Source organism: Hordeum vulgare, chromosome 3H (assembly GCF_904849725.1).
Source record: "Hordeum vulgare subsp. vulgare chromosome 3H, MorexV3_pseudomolecules_assembly, whole genome shotgun sequence".
Lineage (NCBI taxonomy): Eukaryota > Viridiplantae > Streptophyta > Magnoliopsida > Poales > Poaceae > Hordeum > Hordeum vulgare.
In genome coordinates, this window is record NC_058520.1 from 199491782 (window position 1) to 199514071 (window position 22290).

A 22290-nucleotide genomic window follows, 5' to 3' on the forward strand; every position below is an offset into this window, starting at 1 on the left:
TTCGATACAGCACGATGAAGCCCTGCCCGAGTAGCTCTACCATCATCATCATCACGTTGTCGTGTTGCCGGAGAATTCAGCTACCTCTTCGTCTCTCTTGCTGGATCAAGAAGGCAGATATCACCATCGAGTTGTACGTGTGCTGAACACGGAGGTGCAATCCGTTTGGCGCAAGATCATGATTGGATCGTGGAACGGCTTGCGATTTGGATCGCGAAGACATTCGACTACATCAACCCCATTTCTTAACGCTTCCCGCTTAGCGATCTACAAGGGTATGTGCATCCGATCTCCCCTATTGTAGATGGTCATCACCATGGATATATCTTACTTGTGCATAGGAAATTTTTTGTTTCCCATGCAACGTACCCCAACAAATATCGCATAACTATCCGCTTCTTTGTCAATTGCCCAACAGTAATTTGTTTACCCATCGTATGCTATTTTTCATGAGAGATGACATTAGGGAAAGCTATGGCCCCTAAGTCTATTCACAACATATTGATAAAACCTTTATAACATTGCTGTTATTTACTTATTTTTATTTTATCTTGCTATCTACAATTATCTACACACCTCACTTGCTTACAAATAACAAGACAAGAGGATTGGCAACCCCCTTTCCCATGTTGGGTGCAAATTGTTTGTTCTTTTGTGTGCAACTAATGAAGACGATTGTGTTTGATATTCCCGTTGTTTCGATAAACCTTGGTTTCATAACTGAGGGAAATACTTGCCCACTTTGTGCTGCAATAACCCATTCCTCTTCATAGAAAACCCAACGCAGATCAGAGTGACATAGATATAGGTTTCTGTAATATCGTAATATAAAAACAACAAGGTAGCAAGTGTAAAACAGGAAGCAAAACGTAGTATAAATGCTTGGTAATAAGGCCTAGGGTTCATACTTTTACTAGTGCAATCTCTCAACAATGCAAACATATTAGAATCATATGATCATCCCTCAATGTGCAACAAAGAATCACTCCAAAGTTCCTATCTAGCGGAGAACAATAAGATGAAATTGATGTAGGTACTAGAACCACCTCAAAGTTATGATTTCTGATAAATCTTTTGAGATATTCCTGTAAGTGTCCCAAACATCCCTAGAGTTCGTACTAGACTTACACCCATGATACATATCAATCAACCCTAGTGTCACCTAGATACTCCAATGTCACCTCAAGTATCCGTGGGTAAATTATGCGAGATGCATCAAACAATTTCAGATCTACCATATTCAATCCAACACAAAGAACTTCAAGGAGCACCACAAGATTTCTATCGTAGAACATAGTATGAAAACGTGCAATCAACCCCTATGCATAGACCCCCAAGGTCACTGGAATCAGCAAGTTGATGCCATAACATATATCATGTGAATCACTTGAATACCCCAACGTCACTACGGGTACCCGCATACAAGGCATGCATCAAGTGTTCTCAAACCTAAATAATCAATCCAACATAATGAGATCTTAAAGGGAAAGATATAATTCATCACCAACAAGGTAGCAAGGGAATAACATCATATGATCCAACTAGATTAACAAGGCCCGTGATACATCAAGATCATACCATCTGAAGAACACGAGAGAGAGGGAGAGAGAGATCGAACACATAGCTACTGGTACATACCCTCAGCCCCAAGGGTGAACTACTCCCTCCTTGTCATGGCCTTCGCTCGGATGATGAAGATGAACACCGGAGATGATTTTCCCTCTCCGATGGGGTACTAGAAAGGCTCGAGATGGCTTTTTCGTTGATACACAGAGGTGTGGCGGCAGAGCCGAATTTCTCTCTTTATTTTCGGGGTTTCTGGTATATATATCATTTTTCAACATTGGAATCACGCCAGACGGAGCCACGCTGGCCCCGCAAGCCATGAGGGTGCGACCTAGGGGGCGCACCCTGTTGGCTTGTGGCCCACAGGTGGCCCCCCTCTAGTGGTTCTTTGCTCCAGTATTGCTTATTTCCTCCAAAAAAAATATAAAAAAGTTTCGGGCGATTCCGAGAACTTGGATTTTTTGCACAAAAACAACACCATGGTAATTCTATTGAAAATAACATCAGTCCGAGTTAGTTGTAAATAAATCATATAAAGTGCATCAAAACCATATAAGGGTATTGTAAACACGGGCAAACATGGCATGAATACTTCATAAATTATCGATACATTTGAGACGTATCACTCTTGCCGCTCCTTATTCCTTCATCCATTGTGATAGCACCGAAAACTTAAAAAGTTCAGCACACAAAACTCAACAGCAACTTTGTGAGATCCCTTAGTATAGTAAACATATCAAACACTTTAGAAAGTGTTATAAACTGATTCATACTTTAGTATTGTATAAGGTAATGTATTATAACTTCTCCATGACTTAGGTCCTGTTTGGAACAATAATAGATTATAATAATCTGGATTATGAAGATAGATTATATAATCTGGTTTATAAAATAATCTAGGAGTCCATGTTTGGACGTCACATTATATAAACTATAATCCAGGTTTTATATTGTACAATGACATGTGTGTCCTTTGTGTTTTAGCTGCAAATGTAATCATCTAGGTGGGCATGTTTGGAGGACGGTGGCGGTGGCAGTAGGTAATTATCTCCCAAGTTTCCAAGGGTAATGGGTCATTAGTAATCCATAATCTGATTTTAGCTGGGATAGAGTAGATTATGAGTTTTTAATAATCTGACCATCTAGTTTTTATAACCTGCAATATGATCTGTCATGTTTGGAGACATAATAGATTATAAAAACCAGATTATATAATCTGAGTGGTTCCAAACAGGGCCTTATACCCCCAATACAATCCATGGCATCATCAAAACAACCAAACTATGCAAGAAAAAATAGAATATGTCTAAAACAGAACAGTATGTAATGATATAGTTAAGTACCATACTTATGTAAATCCAACAATTCAGAAAAATTAGAAAGACCTGAGGAATTTGTATAGAAATATTGTGTAAAAAAATTCAGATCCAAAATATGTTTCAGTAAAATCACAGAAATTATGCACTAGACGCTAAAGTTTATGTTTTTGCACCGTGTCAATTCTACTTATCATGCAAGTCATCCCAAAGGCTTTACTTGGTACTAACACTAATTTAAACATAAAAAGACAATCATTATAGATGCAATGATCATGTTATAACACACAAACATAAAGTAAAAAACAAAAATCTTAACATAACTATTAGGTTGCCTCCCAACTAGCATTGTTCTTTTACGCCCTTAGTTAGGCATAATGTGTATGATTCAAGTGTTGTCATCTTTGACACTCCACCCATAAGTAGCCCTCTTGGTAGATTCATAAGGTGGTTTCATTTTCTTTCTAGGGAAATGTTCCATCCCTTTATTCAATGGGGATAAAAACCGTATTTTTCCTTCTTTCATATCAATCATATTCAAGCTTTGTTCCACCCTTTCATCAATAGTTGTGTCTTTCTCCTTTAAATCTTTCAAAGTAATTCCTACCCCTCACCAAAATTGAGTGACATGATTATGAAACTTCTTATCCAACTCCTCAATTTGTTCTTCAGTGGTTATTTTATTTTTCATATCATCAAGATTTTGCATAACATGTTCCAAGATCAAAATAGTTTCGTTAATGTCAATAGGTGGTGGACCAACTAAATTTTCCATAGCTTTCGAAGCATATGGGGTCTGGCTCATTAATAAATTACCACTGATGATCGTATCAAGTACAAATCTATACCAAGTAGTAATACCAGCATAGAAATTATGAAGCAAGATGTTGGAGGCATTGCTTATGAATTTATTTATTTTGAGCATTGCAAATCCTATACCATGCATGTTTTAAGCTTTCTCCTCCCCTTTGTTTAAAAATGAGCACCTCATTATCGAGAGTAAAGGGAACAAAAGAAGCACTAGCCATAGCGACAAGCAAATAAGTAAACTATTAAAGGTAAATATTTTTGTATTTTTGATTTTTATGAAGCAAACAAAATATAACAACAAATAAAAAGAAGAAAAGTGAATGATAATTTGTGAGAAGGTACTTGATAGTAGGTTGGTGATACTCCCCCACAACGGCGCTCGAAATCCTTCCTCATACTAGTGATCCGCTTTGGGTTTTCCGTTAAGAGGAACGGGTGATGCAACATAGTTTATATAAGTATTTCCCTCAATGAGAAACAAGGTTATCTAACCAATTGGAATAATAAGCAACCCCCGTCTTCAACGGCTGCACACAAAGAAGCAAAACACTTGCACCCAACATGGACTAGTGGGTTGTCAAGACTCGTTATTTGCAAGCAAATGAAGTGTGTTGATGATACTTGATAGTTACAAAATAAATAAAAAGTAAATAAAGGCAGCAAGGTAATTGTAGCGTTTGTAAATATATAAGGGAATAGACCTGGGGGCATAGTTTTCCCTAGTGGCATCTCTCATGTGCTAAGCATACGGCGGGTAAACAAATTACTGTTGCAATTGATATAAAAGTGCATAGTTATGTGATATTCACAGCAATGGTCATGTGTATATATGCATCACGTCCATAAGAAAATAGGCCGACTCCTACATGCACCTATTACTATTACTCCACCCATCGACCGCTATCCAGCATGCATCTAGAGTATTAAGTAAAATAGAGTAATTCTTCGAGAACAATGACATGATGTAGACAAAAAGAACTCAATTAATATGAATTAACCGCACCGTTTTATCATCAGTGGCAACAATGCAAAGACATGTCTTTTACCCTACTATGTCACTGGGATATTGAGCACGCGCAGATTAAACCCACTACAACACACACCTTCCACCGAAGAAAGATCAATCTAGTTGGCCAAACCAAATCAATAGATCAGAGAGATTTACGAAGCTACAATAATCGTGCAAATAAGAATCAAATATAGAATTCAGAGAAGACTCAAATCTTTTATAATGAATAATCTGAACATAAACCCACAATTCATCGGATTCCAACAAATGCACCATACAAAAGAATTACATTAGATAGATCAAAGCGAACATGTGATGATCATTGTATTGAATATCAAGAGAGAGAGAGAGAGATCCATCTAGGTAATAACTACGGACCCGTAGATCTATGGTGAACTACTCACACATCACCATGGGAGTGGCAAGGTTGATGTTGAGGCTCTCCGACAGGGCACTGGAATAGGGCTCCAGATGGGCACACAGCAGAACAGAGACTAGAGGTGGCGAAACAAGTGTTTCAGGTTGCTCCCTGGGGTTTTGGGTGTATTCATGAATTTATAGGCAAGAGAGGGACATCACGAGGCACCAAGAGAGGCTAGGACACATCAGGGTGCGGCCACCCCCTGGGCGCGCCGTGTTGTGTGTTGCCTCTCTCATGCAGCCTCTCGTCTCCTCCCGAAGGTTCCACGTCTTATTTTGCTCCAAAAATATCACCAAAAAGTTCGGGACAATTGGACTTTGTTTGGTACTGTAAACCTAAAAAGCCAAAAACATGCATAAAACAACAACTGGCACTGGACACTGGGTTAATAGGTTATTGCTCAAAAGTAAAAGTAATTGGTAAATAAACACACAAAAAGTATCCTAGAATAATAATATTATAGCATGAAACAATAAAAGATTATAGATATGTTCGAGACGTATCAACATCGTGCACATATTAATCTTTGATGGTCTCCAAACTAAATATTTTAAAGTCAAGTTGTGAAAGCATGGTATAACGATGAGACAATGCATCAACAATAACAATAATATTTTCTTTACCCTTCTTGTGTTTAATGACATAAGGTAAAGTCTCAATGAATTCAACCCATTTAGCATACCTATGTTCATTTTTGCTTGACTTTTAATGTGTTTCAAAGAATCATTATCAGAATGTATAAAAAATTCTTTGGGCCATAAATAATGTTGTCATGTTTCCAAAGTCCGAACAAGAGTATATAATTCCTTATGATTAGTAGAGTAATTTAAACTAGGTCCACTCAATTTTTCAAAACAGTATGTAGCAGGTTTACCATCTTGTAATAGCACACCTCCTAATCTAGTTTGACAAGCATCATACTGAATCTCAAAAGTCTTATTAAAATTAGGAAGTTGGAGTAAAGGAGCATGCGTTAACTCATCTTTTCAATGCGGTGAAGGCTTCTTTCTATGTGGTACCCCAAACAAAAGGCACATCCTTCTTTGTAAGCTCATTGAGAGGTGCAGTAATGGTGCTGAAATCTCTCACAAAATGCCTATAAAAACTAGCGAGGCCAAGAAAACTCCTCACTTGTGTGACCATTTTTGGTTTCGGCCAACTCTCAACTGCTTCAATATTGGTTTTATCAACTTCAACTCCCTATGGAGTAACAACATAGCCAAGTAAAGATACCCGGTCGGTGCAAAAGGTGCCCTTCCCAAGGTTGCCAAACAAACGTGCATCACGTAAAGTAATAAAAACAACGCATAAATGTTCCAAGTATTCATCCAAAGATCTGTTATAAATTAGTGTATCATCCACATAGACTACCACAAATAGTCTAGTGAAAGCACGTAAAACTTCAGCCATTAATCTCATGAAATTACTAGGTGCATTAGTTAACCCAAAAGACATGACTAACCACTCACATAATCCAAACATATTTGTATATGTTGTTTTCCATTCATCTCCCAGTTTCGTACGAATTTGATGATATCCACTATGCAAATCAACTTTGGATAAAATGGTAGAGCCCCTTAATTCGTCAAGCATATCATCTAGCCTAGGAATAGCATGACGATAACGAATAGTAATATTATTAATGCCTCTACAATCAACACACGTATGCTATGTACAATCCTTTTTCGGCACTAGAATAACACAAACATCACAATGGCTAAGGGATTCACGTATTTAACCTTTGTCGGGCAGCTCTTGTACTTGATGCATAATGTCCTTCGTCTCGTGTGGATTAGTACGGTATGGCGCAAGGTTGGATAACGATGCACCGGGAATTAAGTTAATCTCATGCTCAATCCCTCTAATAGGTGGTAATCCCGGTGGCATGTCTTGCGTAAAGACGTCAGCGAACTCCTGCAAAATATTGGTGTCAGCAGGAGGCAAAGAGGGAGGCACATCCTCGATTGAAAATAATACCTATTTGCGTGCAAAACCATAACAAATAGATTTAGTAAAATCTGGATCATTAATATCAGATTTGGTGGCAAGTAAACATCCACTTTTCAATTTTATTCCACATGCAACACTAGATGATGGTTTATTATACTTATTGTGTTGCTCCACTTCTTTGCCACAATCTAATTTTCACTCTTATTTTGCTCTTGTTTTGCTTTCCTAGCTCTAGTAGTGTCATCTTTGAAAATTTCATGAGGAGGCGTAGGAAGCAAAGTAATATTTTATACTTATGAACAAGAGTATATTGATTTGTCCTACCATTGTGTACTCATTGTTTTATCAAAATAACCATGGTCTACCAAGTAAAACGGAGCATACTTGCATCGGTACCGCATCACAATCAACATAATCAGAATATGTAGCAATGCTAAAATGAACACGAACAACATGTGTTACCTTAACCTTTCCACTATTTTTGAACCATTTGATGTAATAAGGATGAGGATGTGGTTTGGTCGTGAGAGACAGCTTCTCGACCATCTCCATGCTAGCCAAGTTGTTGCAACACCCTCCATCGATGATGACGCGGACACAACGTTCCTTCACCACTCCCTTTGTATGGAACAAATGATGTCTCTAATGTTGCTCAACTTGTGTTACCTGCACACTCAAAACATGTTGAGGAGATAAACATTCAGACCTGTCAGCGTAGTCAGCAGGCATGTATTGTGTCTCTTGTTCAATATTATTGATACCATGTTCTTCACTTGCAATAAGAGCCAAAGTCTCCTCGTCATAGTCACTAGCGGACTCATATCCACCATCCTCAGTAACAATCGTCACATGCTTGGATGGACATTCTCTTGCATAATGAGCTCCACCCTTGCAACGACAACATATAACATCATGTGTTTACCGTGTTGATGCCATGGATGAAGAAGAGCTTTGTGCAGGCCCAGAAGGTGTGCCCTTGGCGGAGGGTGGTGCAGGTGCATGTTTTCTTGTATCTCTGTTGGAGTTGGCGGCTTAAGTAGGACATGCTGCAGTAGGACTTGTGGAAGTAGAGGATGTACGTGGTGTCCATGATGAAGGTCGACCTACGAAAAAATAGCTCTCGCTATTGTGTGTCGATCCTGCACTTCATTTTCATCTTCGCAAGCAAGATGGAATAAACAAGTGAGAGTGTTATACTCCTTGTCATGTAAAATGGTATGAATCTGTCTATTTGACCCACATATAAAACGTGCAAGCATAGCTTAAGTCTCGTCAACAACACCACATCTATTTATACCAATTTGTAATTCCTAGTAATATTCCTCTACATAAGTTTTTCCTTGTCTTAAACGCTGCTAATTTTGAAGTAATTCACATTGATAATATGGTGGAATCCAATGAGTATGCATAACATTTTTCAAGGCAGCCCAAGTTGTTGGAATATTGTCATGAAATACTTTACAATGTCCAGACCACCAAACAAAAGCAAAACTAGTGAATGCATAAACAGCAACAGCAACACGTCTAACCTCGGGATATTGTAAGCATGTAAAACGTTCTGCAGTTTCTAACTCCCAAGTAAGATATACATCAGGAATGTATCTACCCTTAAATGGTGAAATATTCAGTTTTAGTTTAGGCATATAGTCATGATCTCATAATTAAGGGGGTGGTCCAGCCCTACTGTTGTGATGTAATGCATGTGGACGACTTGGTGCTTGTTATGGTGGTTACCCATAATTCTTATTTGGAGCAACCCCTTCCTCTTCATCATTAGCACCATCATAGTCATTGTTCTGCACAATGACAGTAGCAGATGTAGCAACGGTAGCAGAATTTTGTCCTTCCTCGAGAGTCATATGTTGTGCTCATCCCACGTGATTCAGAAGGCAACGTCATTGTTGTTGTAGTAGTGGCACGACAAGTGGATCCGGTGGTGGTAGACGTGCGAGCACTTCATTGAACTTGGCCTCCATCTTGGTATCGAACAACTTCTCCAAACCATCTAGCTTGTCCATGACCTCTCCAATGTTGTTCATCAGATCGTGCACCTGTTCACCCATCAATTGCTAAAACTTATCACGTATCTCCTTGTTCGTCATGCTCTCCCAATCTATCTTGCCGGCTCGTGACCCTGTCATGGTTATCCGCAATAGGAATGCACAAGAATATGAACCTACAAACTACTCAGAAGTGCTGATGGTGTGTCACAAATCTATCAAGCAAATCTCAAATTCTTACCAGTTGATACCCAGCAGCAAGAAAAGATCAGCAACCATTGTAGTCAAACTCTCAAAACTCGGATAGAGCAATTCCAAGGTGTGTCAAACACACCGAGTAGTAGTATGTGGAGCTGGGTGGCATACAATATGGTAGCAAAAATCAGCAATAATCAGTTCACAGATGCAAAGTTGAAGAAACACTCAACAATGGTATCGTGCCGGTCCTAGGCTAGACTGTACTAGAGACGCGATCCTAGAACACCAACAAAATCACCGCACGGCATGTCATCTCGGTAAGAGCACACTCTCATTGTTTTCCTTTTTGGCACTTTCTTTGTGCGCCTTTTTTTCTTCAAAAAATCACCATAATGGCAAGTTTCTCAAAACTCTCCAATATGTAAAAACGGGATATGCACGAATTTTTTGAGTCATTTGCCGAAATTAGGGGAGCGATGAGCAAAAAGTACAACAAAAGAATCACGATGATGGAGAGTGTCTCAAAATGCCCGGTAAGGCATATGGAAAACATATTTTCACCCGCTAAAATTTTGTGGGAAAAATGTCTGAGGGGTTTCGAGACTCTTATATTGGAAAACACCATTTCTATGGATGGGAAAAGATTGATGAAATCTGAAACCTACTGAGACAAGACAACATGAATCTGGAAACAAATGAATCTCGAAAACAAACCGAATATGTGATGGACTCAGATTGGTGGTGGATAAGCAGTGGTGTAGATGGACTCAGATTGTTGGCGGGTAGGCGGTGGTATATATGGACTTGAATTGATGGCGGATCCGTGGTGGCGGTATATGACAGCATTGATGACTATGGTGTGGTGGTGGTATATGGAAGCGACGATGACGATGGTGTGGTGGTGGTATATGGCAGAGACGATGACGATGATGTGGTGGTGGTATATAGCGACGGCGATGAAGATGGTGCAACAAAAACGTGATAACTTGTGAACAGAGAATGACAATGACTTTAAGTATGATAATGACAATGAATGATCGGAAGCACGTGGTGGAAATTGATGGATGGTGGTAGGTGACGGCGGAAGGGATGATGATGCAGCGGTGGCGTGACTAATGTGAACAAAACTTGAAATTCTGAAAGGAAGTAGACACTAAGACAAGCAACTCGACACGATGATGCAACCGATAACTTAACTATGCAAGCACTGAAAAGGAAATTGCAAAGGGTCAGACTAGCTCGGACAAAGGATGAATATATCTAAATTTTTGTGTGTGGCTTTTTCTTAGACAATAGGTAAGAAAAATAAATCTAATCTAGGGACAACTGGAAATTCTCACCGAGCAACCTGAAAACTAGTACCACTTGATAGAGGTGAGGGTCCTGATCTTTCATTGAGATGATAACTATCGATTTGGTGGATATGACTTTGACGATCAGACTACAAATGTGCACGACGTTGCACCTTAGTAATCGCTAAACCAATCTCACGAGGTTACTGATGATGTCAGAAACACAATCAACCTGACTACAAAGGTATATTCCTGCAAGCAATCAAAGAACAAGCAAGAATATGATAAAGCAATGTGAATATTGCAGATATAAATGAAGTATTGATAAAAGTGAGGATCAGAAATCGGTGTTCATCTGGTCGTTGGGCAAAAATGAAGTACACGAAATTACAATGGCTAACTAGTGAGTAAACAAATGCCAAGTCTGAACAATGTCTTATGGGATGTATTTATAGGGGAAAAGGGAGGGGATTTCGTCTACCCTTGGCAAGGTAAGACTAAGACACTTCATGAGTCGTTTCCTCTATAGTACGGACTCTAAAACCAGCCTATGAACTTGTATTTCGAAATTACATGGGCTTGGCCCAAAAATAAGGTGACGCGACAGCTATAATAAGTTATGGACGAAATTTATGAAAGGACATCATGTATATTCACCCATGTCCTTGTATGTCATCCTCGGGGCTTCAAACTGCTGAAAACTCCACTATAAACGTTGTTCTCGTTCCCTTTACGCGCACCTTCAGCTCCATGTTTGATCGTGCTCCGGTGTTCATCCCTCTTGTCCATGCTAGGCCCTTCAGTAGTAATGAACACAAATGTATCTATTTTAGACAACATCATATTCACATGAACATTAGAATTATTTCCAAGAAATTAAATTACCTAATAATTTAATTGGGCGTGCGCGAACTCTAGTAATTGATTGAGTATGTATAGTAACAAGGGTTGTGTATGTAACTATGGTATTGATGTCCTCATCATTACTAGAACCATTCTATGTGTGCAACCAAATAACTTACTTTGCATCAGAACACCCATATGCAAGCAACCTAACATTGGGCATAAGTTGTTGCCTAGACGGAGGGAAGGCAATATGAAGGCAACCAAATAATGTGTAAAACATGGTTTTGTGTGTGCATTAGAAAAACTTCAATGGGGCAACCCATTTCGTCCGACGCCATCCGTTTGGGTCGGCGCGGACACAAAAGTCCGCCCAACGCGCCGACCCAAACGGACGCGCGTCTGCTTGGCGTCTGCCTGGCGAGCCATTCCCGGCCCAATTTTGGCTTGGATTTGCGTCGGCACGGCACGAGACGGACGCACGCATGTGCCTCCTCCTCTCCCCGGGCCTATCGGTCGGTGGCATCCACCACCATTTCCCCCAAAAACACTCACAACCGCGCGCACTCCCGCCCCACGTCCGCCATGGACGACGACCTCAACCTCGATGCTGCTGCCAGCCTCGCCTCCCTCGCCTCATCCGACAAAGGCAAGCCTCGCGCCTCCCGGAAGGCCGCCATGCCGAAGACGAAGAAGGTGCTGGCGCCCGAATAGCGGGCAAAGGAGTCCGCCAAGATGAAGGACCGGAGGCACGCAATGAGCGCGAGGGATGAAGCCATCACGGCGGCCGCCCCACACCAGCAGGTCACCAACACCCGCGTCACGGCAGAAACGAGGGAGGTGCTCTCCATGCTCGGGTTAAACCCTAGCCAGCACAGCCTCGTCAACACGGTCGTCGCCGCCGCGGTCAGCACCAGCCCATCTGCCTTCCCTCGGACGGTGTTTCCCGACTCACCCGGCGCGTCGGCTTGCAACCCGCTGCCTGGCTTCCATGCCTACCCACAGGCCTCCAGCCTCTTGGGGGAGTGCTCGCCCGAGGTGGGGGTGCTCGCGCCTTCCACGCCCGCGCGTGCGACCATCGACCTCAATGCCACACCGATGGCTGCTGATTCGTTAGCCGGAGGCGCGAGGTGATACGTCCATTTTGCATCATGCTCTCATGTTGATATTTATCGCTTTTTGGGCTGTTATTACACTTCGTGGTACAATACTTATGCATTTTCTCTCTTATTTTGCAAGGTTTACATGAAGAGGGAGAATGTCGGCAGCTGAAATTCTGGCCTGAAAAAGGAGCAAGTTTGAGATACCTATTCTGCGAAACTCCAAAAGCCGTGAAAATCAACGAGGATTTATTTTGGAATTTATAAAAAATACTGGGCCGAAGAAGTAACAGAGGGGAGCCAGCACGAGGCCACAAGCCTGCTAGGCGCCCCCTGGCCGTGCCTAGGGGGCTTGTGGGCTCCCTGGTGGCCCTCTGGCCCCCCTCTTTTGCTACAAGAAGGGTTTCGTTCCAGAAACAATCAAGAGGAGGATTTCGGGAGGAGTCACCGCCGCCACGAGGCGGAACTTCAGCAGAACCAATCTAGAGCTCCGGCAGGATGATCCTACCGGGGAAACTTCCCTCCCGGAGGGGGAAATCGTCGCCATCGTCATCATCAACACTCCTCTCATCGGAGGGGACTCATCACCATCAACATCTTCATCAACACCATCTCATCTCCAACCCCTAGTTCATCTCTTGTAACCAATCTCCATCTCGCGACTCCGATTGGTACTTGTAAGGTTGCTAGTAGTGTTAATTACACTTTGTAGTTGATGCTAGTTGGATTACTTGGTGGAAGATTATATGTTCAGATCTTTGATGCTATTCATTACCTCTATGTTCATGAATATGATTATGCTTTGTGAGTAGTTACTTTTGTTCCCGAGGACATGGGATAAGTCATGCTATAAGTAGTCATGTGAATTTGGTATTCGTTCGATATTTTGATGTGTTGTATGTTGTTTTTCCTCTAGTGGTATTATGTGAACGTCGACTACATAACACTTCACCATTATTTGGGCCTAGAGGAATGCATTGGGAAGTAGTAAGTACATGATGGGTTGCTAGAGTGACAGAAGCTTAAACCCTTGTTTATGCATTGCTTCGTAAGGGGCTGATTTGGATCCACTAGTTTAATGCTATGGATAGACTTTGTCTTAATTCTTCTTTCGTAGTTGCGGATGCTTGCGAGAGGGGTTAATCATAAGTGGGAGGTTTGTCCAAGTAAGGGAAGCACCCAAGCACTGGTCCACCCACATATCAAACTATCAAAGTAGCGAACGCGAATCATATGAACATGATGAAAACTAGCTTGACAGAAATTCCCATGTGTCCTCGGGAGCGTTTTACCTCCTATAAGAATTTGTTCAGGCTTGTCCCTTGCTACAAAAGGGATTGGGCCACTTTGCTGCACCGTTGTTACTCTTGTTACTTGCTACTTGCTACGAATCATCTTCTCACACAACTAATTGTTACTAATAATTTCAGTGCTTGCAGAGATTACCTTGTTGAAAACCACTTGTCAAATCCTTCTGCTCCTCGTTGGGTTTGACACTCTTACTTATCGAAAGGACTACGATAGATCCCCTATACTTGTGGGTCATCAAGACTCTTTTCTGGCGCCGTTGCCGAGGAGTGAAGCGCCTTTGGTAAGTGGAATTTGGTAAGGAAACATTTATATAGTGTGCTGAAATTTATTGTCACTTGTCACTATGGAAACTAATCCTTTGAGGAGCTTGTTCGGGCTATCTTCACCTCGAACGGAAGCACAAGGAGTTTCTCCTCAACCTGCTGCACTACTGAAAATATTTGCTATGAATTTCCTTCAGGTATGCTTGCGAAACTGCTGGCTAATCCTTTTACAGGAGATGGAACATCACATCCAGACTTGCATCTAATCTATGTAGATGAAGTTTTTGGTTTATTTAAGCTTGCAGGTTTGCCCAAGGATGAGGTCAAGAATAAGATCTTTCCCTTATCTTTGAGGGATAAAGCATTGACATGGTGTAGGCTATGTGATGATACTGGATCATGGAACTACAACCGGTTGAAATTGTAATTTCATCAAAAGTTTTATCCTATGCATCTAGTACATCGTGATCGGAATTATATTTATAATTTTTGGCCTCGTGACAGAGAAAGCATCGCTCAAGCTTGGGGAGGCTTAAATCAATGTTATATTCATGCCCCAACCATGAGCTCTCGAGAGAAATTATCATTCAGAACTTCTATGCTCGGCTTTCTCATGATGATCGCGCGATGCTTGACACTTCTTGTACCAGTTCTTTTATGAAGAGAGATATTGACTTCAAATGGAATTTATTGGAAAGAGTTAAACGCAACTCTGAAGATTGGGAGCTTGATGAAGGTAAGGAGTCAGGTATGAATTTCAAGTTTGATTGCATTAAATCCTTTGTCGAAACAAATACTTTTTGTGATTTTAGCGCTAAGTATGGACTTGACTCTGAGATAGTAGCTTCATTGTGTGAATCATTTGCTGCTCATATCAATCTCCCCAAAGAGAAGTGGCTTAAATATCATCCTCCCTTAGAAGTCAATGTACTTAAACCTAATCCAGTTGAAGAGAATGTCGTTGCCTATAATGATCCTATTGTTCCTAGTTCTTACATTGAGAAACCACATTTTCCTGTTAGGATAATGGATCATTCTAAAGCTTCAACTGTGATACGTAGAGGCTACATTAGAACACCTACACCCCCAGAGCAAATTAGAGTTGAACCTAGCATTGCTATTATCAAAGACCTCATGTCCGACAATGTTGATGGCCATGATATTCACTTCTGTGAAGATGCTGCTAGAATTGCTAAACCTCATGCTAGAGACAAACATAGGCATGTTGTTGACATGCATGTTGTTTCTGTTAACATAGGATATCATTGTTGTCATGGTTTATGTGATGTGGGTGCTAGTGTTAGTGCAATACCTTGATCCTTATATGATGAAATCAAAGACGAGATTGCACCTCTCGAGATAGAACCCATTGATGTCACTATTCAGCTTGCCAATAGAGATACTATCTGCCCTTTGGGAATTGTTAGAGATGTTGAAGTCTTGTGTGGTAAAATGAAGTATCCTGCTGATTTCCTTGTTCTTGCTACCACACAAGATAGCTTTTGTCCCATCATATTTGGCAGACCTTTTCTGAATACTGTCAATGCTCATATTGACTGTGAGAAGCAAACTGTCACTGTTGGCTTTGAAGGTGTGTCGCATGAGTTCAATTACTCCAAGTTTGGTAGACAACCTCATGAAAAAGAGTTGTCTAGTAAGGATGAAACTATTGCCCTAGCTTCTATTGCCATGCCTCCTACTGATCCTTTAGAGCAATACTTGCTTGAGCATGAAAATGATATGCATATGGATGAAAGGGATGAGATAGATAGAGTTATCTTTGAACAATATCCTATCCATGAGAATAATTTGCCTCTTGAACTGCTTGGAGATCCACCCCCACCAAAGGGTGATCCTGTGTTCGAGCTTAAACAGTTGCCTAATACTCTTCAGTATGCTTATCTAGATAAAAAAGAGATATATCCTGTTATTATTAGTGCTAGCCTCTCAGAGCATGAAGAAAAGAAGTTACTAAAAATTCTGAGGAAGCACCGTGCTTCTATTGTTGGAAATATGCCCTAGAGGCAATAATAAATTAGTTATTATTATATTTCTTTGTTCATGATAATCGTTTATTATCCATGCTATAATTGTATTGATTGGAAACACAGTGCATGTGTGGATACATAGACAAAACACTGTCCCTAGTAAGCCTCTATTGACTAGCTCGTTGATCAAAGATGGTCAAGGTTTCCTGACCATAGGCAAGTATTGTCACTTGATAACAGGATCACATCATTAGGAGAATCATGTGATGGACTAGACCCAAACTAATAGACGTAGCATATTGATCGTGTCATTTTGTTGCTACTGTTTTCTGCGTGTCAAGTATTTGTTCCTATGACCATGATATCATATAACTCACTGACACCGGAGGAATGCTTTGTGCGTATCAAACGTCGCAACGTAACTGGGTGACTATAAAGATGCTCTACAGGTATCTCCGAAGGTGTTCGTTGAGTTAGTATGGATCGAGACTGGGAATTTGTCACTCCGTATGACGGAGAGGTATCTCGGGGTCCACTCGGTAATACAACATCACACACAAGCCTTGCAAGCAATGTGACTTAGTGTAAGTTGTGGGATCTTGTATTACGGAACGAGTAAAGAGACTTGCCGGTAAACGAGGTTGAAATAGGTATGCGGATACTGATGATCGAATCTCGGGCAAGTAACATACCGAAGGACAAAGGGAATGACATACGAGATTATATGAATCCTTGGCACTGAGGTTCAAACGATAAGATCTTCGTAGAATATGTGGGATCCAATATGGGCATCTAGGTCCCGCTATTGGATATTGACCGAGGAGTCACTCGGGTCATGTCTGCATAGTTCTCGAACCCGCAGGGTCTGCACACTTAAGGTTCGACATTGTTTTATGCGTATTTGAGTTATATGGTTGGTTACCGTATGTTGTTCGGAGTCCCGGATGAGATTACGGACGTCACGAGGGTTTCTGGAATGGTCCGGAAACGAAGATTGATATATAGGATGACCTCATTTGATTACCGGAAGGTTTTCGGAGTTACCGGGAATGTACCGGGAATGACGAATGGGTTCCGGGTGTTCACCGGGGGGCAACCCACCTCGGGGAAGCCCATAGGCCTTGGGGGTGGCGCACCAGCCCTTAGTGGGCTGGTGGGACAGCCCAAGAAGGCCCTATGCGCCATAGGAAGAAAATCAAAGAGAAAAGAAAAAACAAGAGAGGAGGTGGGAAAAGGGGGAAGGACTCCTCCTTCCAAACCTAGTTGAATTCGGTTTGGAAGGGGAGGACTCCCCCTTGGCTCGGCCGAACCCCTTGAGGGTCCTTGGACCCCAAGGCAAGGCTCCCCCCTCTTCCCCCTATATATACGGATGTTTTAGGGCTGATTTGAGACAACTTTACCACGGCAGCCCAACCACATACCTCCACGGTTTTACCTCTAGATCGCGTTTCTACGGAGCTCGGGCGGAGCCCTACTGAGATTAGATCACAACCAACCTCCGGAGCGCTGTCACGCTGCCGGACAACTCATCTACCTCTCTGTCTCTCTTGCTGGATCAAGAAGGCCAAGATCATCGTCGAGCTGTACGTGTGCTGAACGTGGAGGTGTCGTCCGTTCGGCACTAGATCGGAGCGGATCGTGAGACGGATCGCGGGACGGTTCGTGGGACAGTTCGCGGGGCGGATCGAGGGACGTGAGGACGTTCCACTACATCAACCGCGTTTCTTAACGCTTCTGCTGTGTGATCTACAAGGGTACGTAGATTGGAAATCCCCTCTCATAGATGGACATCACCATGATAGGTCTTCGCGCGCGTAGGAAAAATTTTGTTTCCCATGCGACGTTCCCCAACAGTGGCATCATGAGCTAGGTTCATGCGTAGATGTCTTCTCGAGTAGAACACAAAAGTTTTTGTGGGTGGCGATGTGCGTTTTGCTACCCTCCTTAGTCTTTTCTTGATTCCGCGGTATTGTTGGATCGAAGCGACTCGGACCAACATTACTCGTACGCTTACGAGAGACTGGTTTCATCGCTACGAGTAACTCTGTTGCTCAAAGATGACCGGCGAGTGTCGGTTTCTCCAGCTTTAGTTGAATCCGATTTGACCGAGGAGGTCCTTGGATGAGGTTAAATATCAATTCATATATCTCCGTTGTGGTGTTTATGTAAGTAAGATGCGATCCTACTAGATACCCATGGTCACCACGTAAAACATGCAACAACAATTAGAGGACGTCTAACTTGTTTTTGCAGAGTATGCTTTTGATGTGATATGGCCAACGATGTGATGTGATATATTGGATATATGAGATGATCATGTTGTAATAGTTAATATCGACTTGCACGTCGATGGTACGGCAACTGGCAGGAGCCATAGGGTTGTCTTTAAACTAACGTTTGTGCTTGCAGATACGTTTACTATATTGCTAGGACGTAGCTTTAGTAGTAATAGCATGAGTAGCGCGACAACCCCGATGGCGACATGTTGATGGAGATCACGATGATGGAGATCATGGTGTGACGCCGGTGACAAGAAGATCGTGCCGGTGCTGCGGTGATGGAGATCAAGAAGCACATGATGATGGCCATATCATGTCACTTATGAATTGCATGTGATGTTAATCCTTTATGCACCTTATCTTGCTTAGAACGACGGTAGTATTATGAGGTGATCTCTCACTAAAATTTCAAGATGAAATTGTGTTCTCCCCGACTGTGCACCGTTGCGACAGTTCTTCGTTTCGAGACACCATGTGAGACATCACATAGAACGGGTGCAAAACAGTTGCACACGCGGAACACTCGGGTTAAGCTTGACGAGCCTAGCATGTGCAGACATGGCCTCGGAACACATGAGACCGAAAGGTCGAGCATGAATCGTATAGTTGATATAATTAGCATAGAGATGCTTACCACTGAAACTATTCTCGACTCACGTGATGATCGGACTTGAGATAGTGGATTTGGATCATGTACCACTCAAATGACTAGAGAGATGTACTTTTTGAGTGGGAGTTCTTAAGTAATATGATTAATTGAACTAATTGTCATGAACATAGTCTAATGGTCTTTGCGAATTACGATGTAGCTTGCACTATAGCTCTACTGTTTTTGTATGTTCCTAGAGAAAATTTAGTTGAAAGTTGATAGTAGCAAACTTTGCAGAGGATTGTCCTCGTTGCTGCGCAGAAGGCTTATGTCCTTAATGCACCACTCGGTGTGCTGCACCTCGAGCGTCGTCTGTGGATGCTGTGAACATCCGACATACACGTTTCTGATGACTACACGATAGTTCAGTGCAAAATACTTAATGGCTTAGAAGCAAGGCGCCGAAGACGTTTTGAAACGTCACGGAACATAAGTGATGTTCTAAAGAGATTTAATTGTGATTTCATGATTGTGCCCTTGTTAAGAGGTATGAGACCTCCGACAAGATTCTTTGTCCACAAAGTAAAGGAAAAAAGCTCAATCGTTGAGCATGTGCTCAGATTGTCTCAGTACGACAATCGCTTGAATCAAGTGGGAGTTGATCTTCCAGATAAGATAGTGATGATTCTCCAAAGTCACTGCCACCAAGCTGTGAGAGCTTCGTGATGAACTATAACATATCAAGGATAGATACAATGATCCTTGATCGATTCGCGATGTTTGACACTACGAAAGTAGAAATCAAGAAGGAGCATCAATAGTTGATGGTTAGTAAAACCACTAAGTTTCGACAAAGGCAAGGGCTAGAAGGGATACTTCATGAAACGGCAAAGCAGTTGCTGCACTAATGAAGAGACCCCGGATTAAACCCAAGCCCGGGACTAAGTGCTTCTGTTATGAGGGGAACGGTCACTGAGGTGGAGCAACTCTAGATACTTGGTAGATAAGAAGGCTGGCAAGAGTCGAAAGAAGTATATTTGATATACATGATGTTGATGTGTACTTTACTAGTACTCCTAGTAGCACGAGGGTATTGGATACCGGTTCGGTTGCTAAATGATTAGTAACACGAAATGAAAGCTACGGCATAAACGGAGACTAGCTAAAGGCAAGGTGACGATACGTGTTGGAAGTGTTTCCAAGGTTGATATGATCAAACGTCGCACACTCCCACTACCATCGGGATTGGTGTTAAACCTAAATAATTGTTATTTGGTGCTTGCGTTAAGCATGAACATGATTGGATCGTTTTTATTGCAATACGATTATTCATTTAAAGAGAATAATGGTTACTCTATTTTCTTGAATAATCACCTTCAATGGTTTATCGAATCTCGATCGTAGTGTTACGCATGTTCATGATATTGGTGCCAAAAGATACGAGGTAATGATGATAGTACCACTTACTTGTGGCACTGCCGCTTGAGTCATGTTGGTATAAATTGCATGAAGAGGATCCATGCTGATGGATCTTTATACTCACTTGATTTTGAATCACTAGTGACATGCAAATCATACCACATGAGCAAGGCCTTGTTTTCATTGAGATGAAACAAGATAGTAACTTGTTGGAAGTGATACATTTTGATGTTTGCAGTCCAATGGGTGCTAAGGCACGCAGTGGATATCATTATGTTCTTACTTCAATGATGATTTGAGTGGATACAAGAGTATTTACTTAATGAATCACAAGTCTGAAATATTGAAAAGTTCAATTCTGTTTCTGAGTGAAGTTCGTCGTAACAAGAGGATAAACTGTCTATGATATGATCATAGAAATGAATATCTGAGTTACGAGTTTTGGTACGCAGTTAAGACAATGTGGAAATTGTTTCGCAGTTCATGCCACCTGGAACATCATAGTGTGATGATGTGTCTGAATGTCATAGCCACGCACTATTTGGTATGGTGCATGATATGATGTCTCTTATCGAATTACCACTATCGTTTATGGGTTATGCATTAGAGACAACCGCATTCACTTTAAATAGGGCACCGCGTATTTCCGTTGAGATGACACAGTATAGACTGAGGTTTAGAGAAATCTAAACTGTTGTTTCTTGAATAGACGAAGGTCGTCTTCTATGCCTTAGCCTTAGACTCTAAAGTATGCCATGCTGAGTACCGCACCTGATGTGTGCCTTGCAGCAAGTCTGTTAAGAGGTACACAGAGTGATCCAGGATTGAATCACTGATCAGCGGTCAAATTTATCCTTAGTAACTAAATAGACTAAGGATTATTTCTCGATTATGGAGGTGGTTAAAGAGTTCGTCGTAAAGGGTTATGTCGATGCAAGCGTTGACACTAATCCGAATAACTATGAGTAGTGAAACGGATTCTTATAGTAGAGTAGATATTTGGAGTATTTCCGAATAGCACATAGTAGCAGCATCTATAAGATGACATAAAGATTTTTAAAGAACACACGGATCTGAAAGTTTCAGAACCGTTGACTAAAAACCTCTCTCATGAGCAAGACGTGATTAGACCCCATAACTATATGGGTGTTGGATTCGTTGGAATCACATGGTGATGTGAACTAGATTATTGACTCTAGTGCAAGTGGGAGACTGTTGGAAATATGCCCTAGAGGCAATAATAAATTAGTTATTATTATATTTCTTTGTTCACGATAATCGTTTATTATCCATGCTATAATTGTATTGATTGTAAACACAATGCATGTGTGGATACATAGACAAAACACTGTCCCTAGTAAGCCTCTAGTTGACTAGCTCGTTGATCAAAGATGGTCAAGGTTTCCTGACCATAGGCAAGTGTTGTCACTTGATAACGGGATCACATCATTAGGAGAATCATGTGATGGACTAGACCCAAACTAATAGACGTAGCATATTGATCGTGTCATTTTGTTGCTACTGTTTTCTGCGTGTCAAGTATTTGTTCCTATGACCATGAGATCATATAACTCACTGACACCGGAGGAATGCTTTGTGTGTATCAAACGTCGTAACGTAACTGGGTGACTATAAAGATGCTCTACAGGTATCTCCGAAGGTGCTCGTTGAGTTATTATGGATCGAGACTGGGATTTGTCACTCCGTGTGACGGAGAGGTATATCGGGGCCCACTCGGTAATACAACATCACACACAAGCCTTGCAAGCAATGTGACTTAGTGTAAGTTGCGGGATCTTGTATTACGGAACGAGTAAAGAGACTTGCTGGTAAACGAGATTGAAATAGGTATGCGGATACTGACGATCGAATCTCGGGCAAGTAACATACCGAAGGACAAAGGGAATGACATACGGGATTATATGAATCCTTGGCA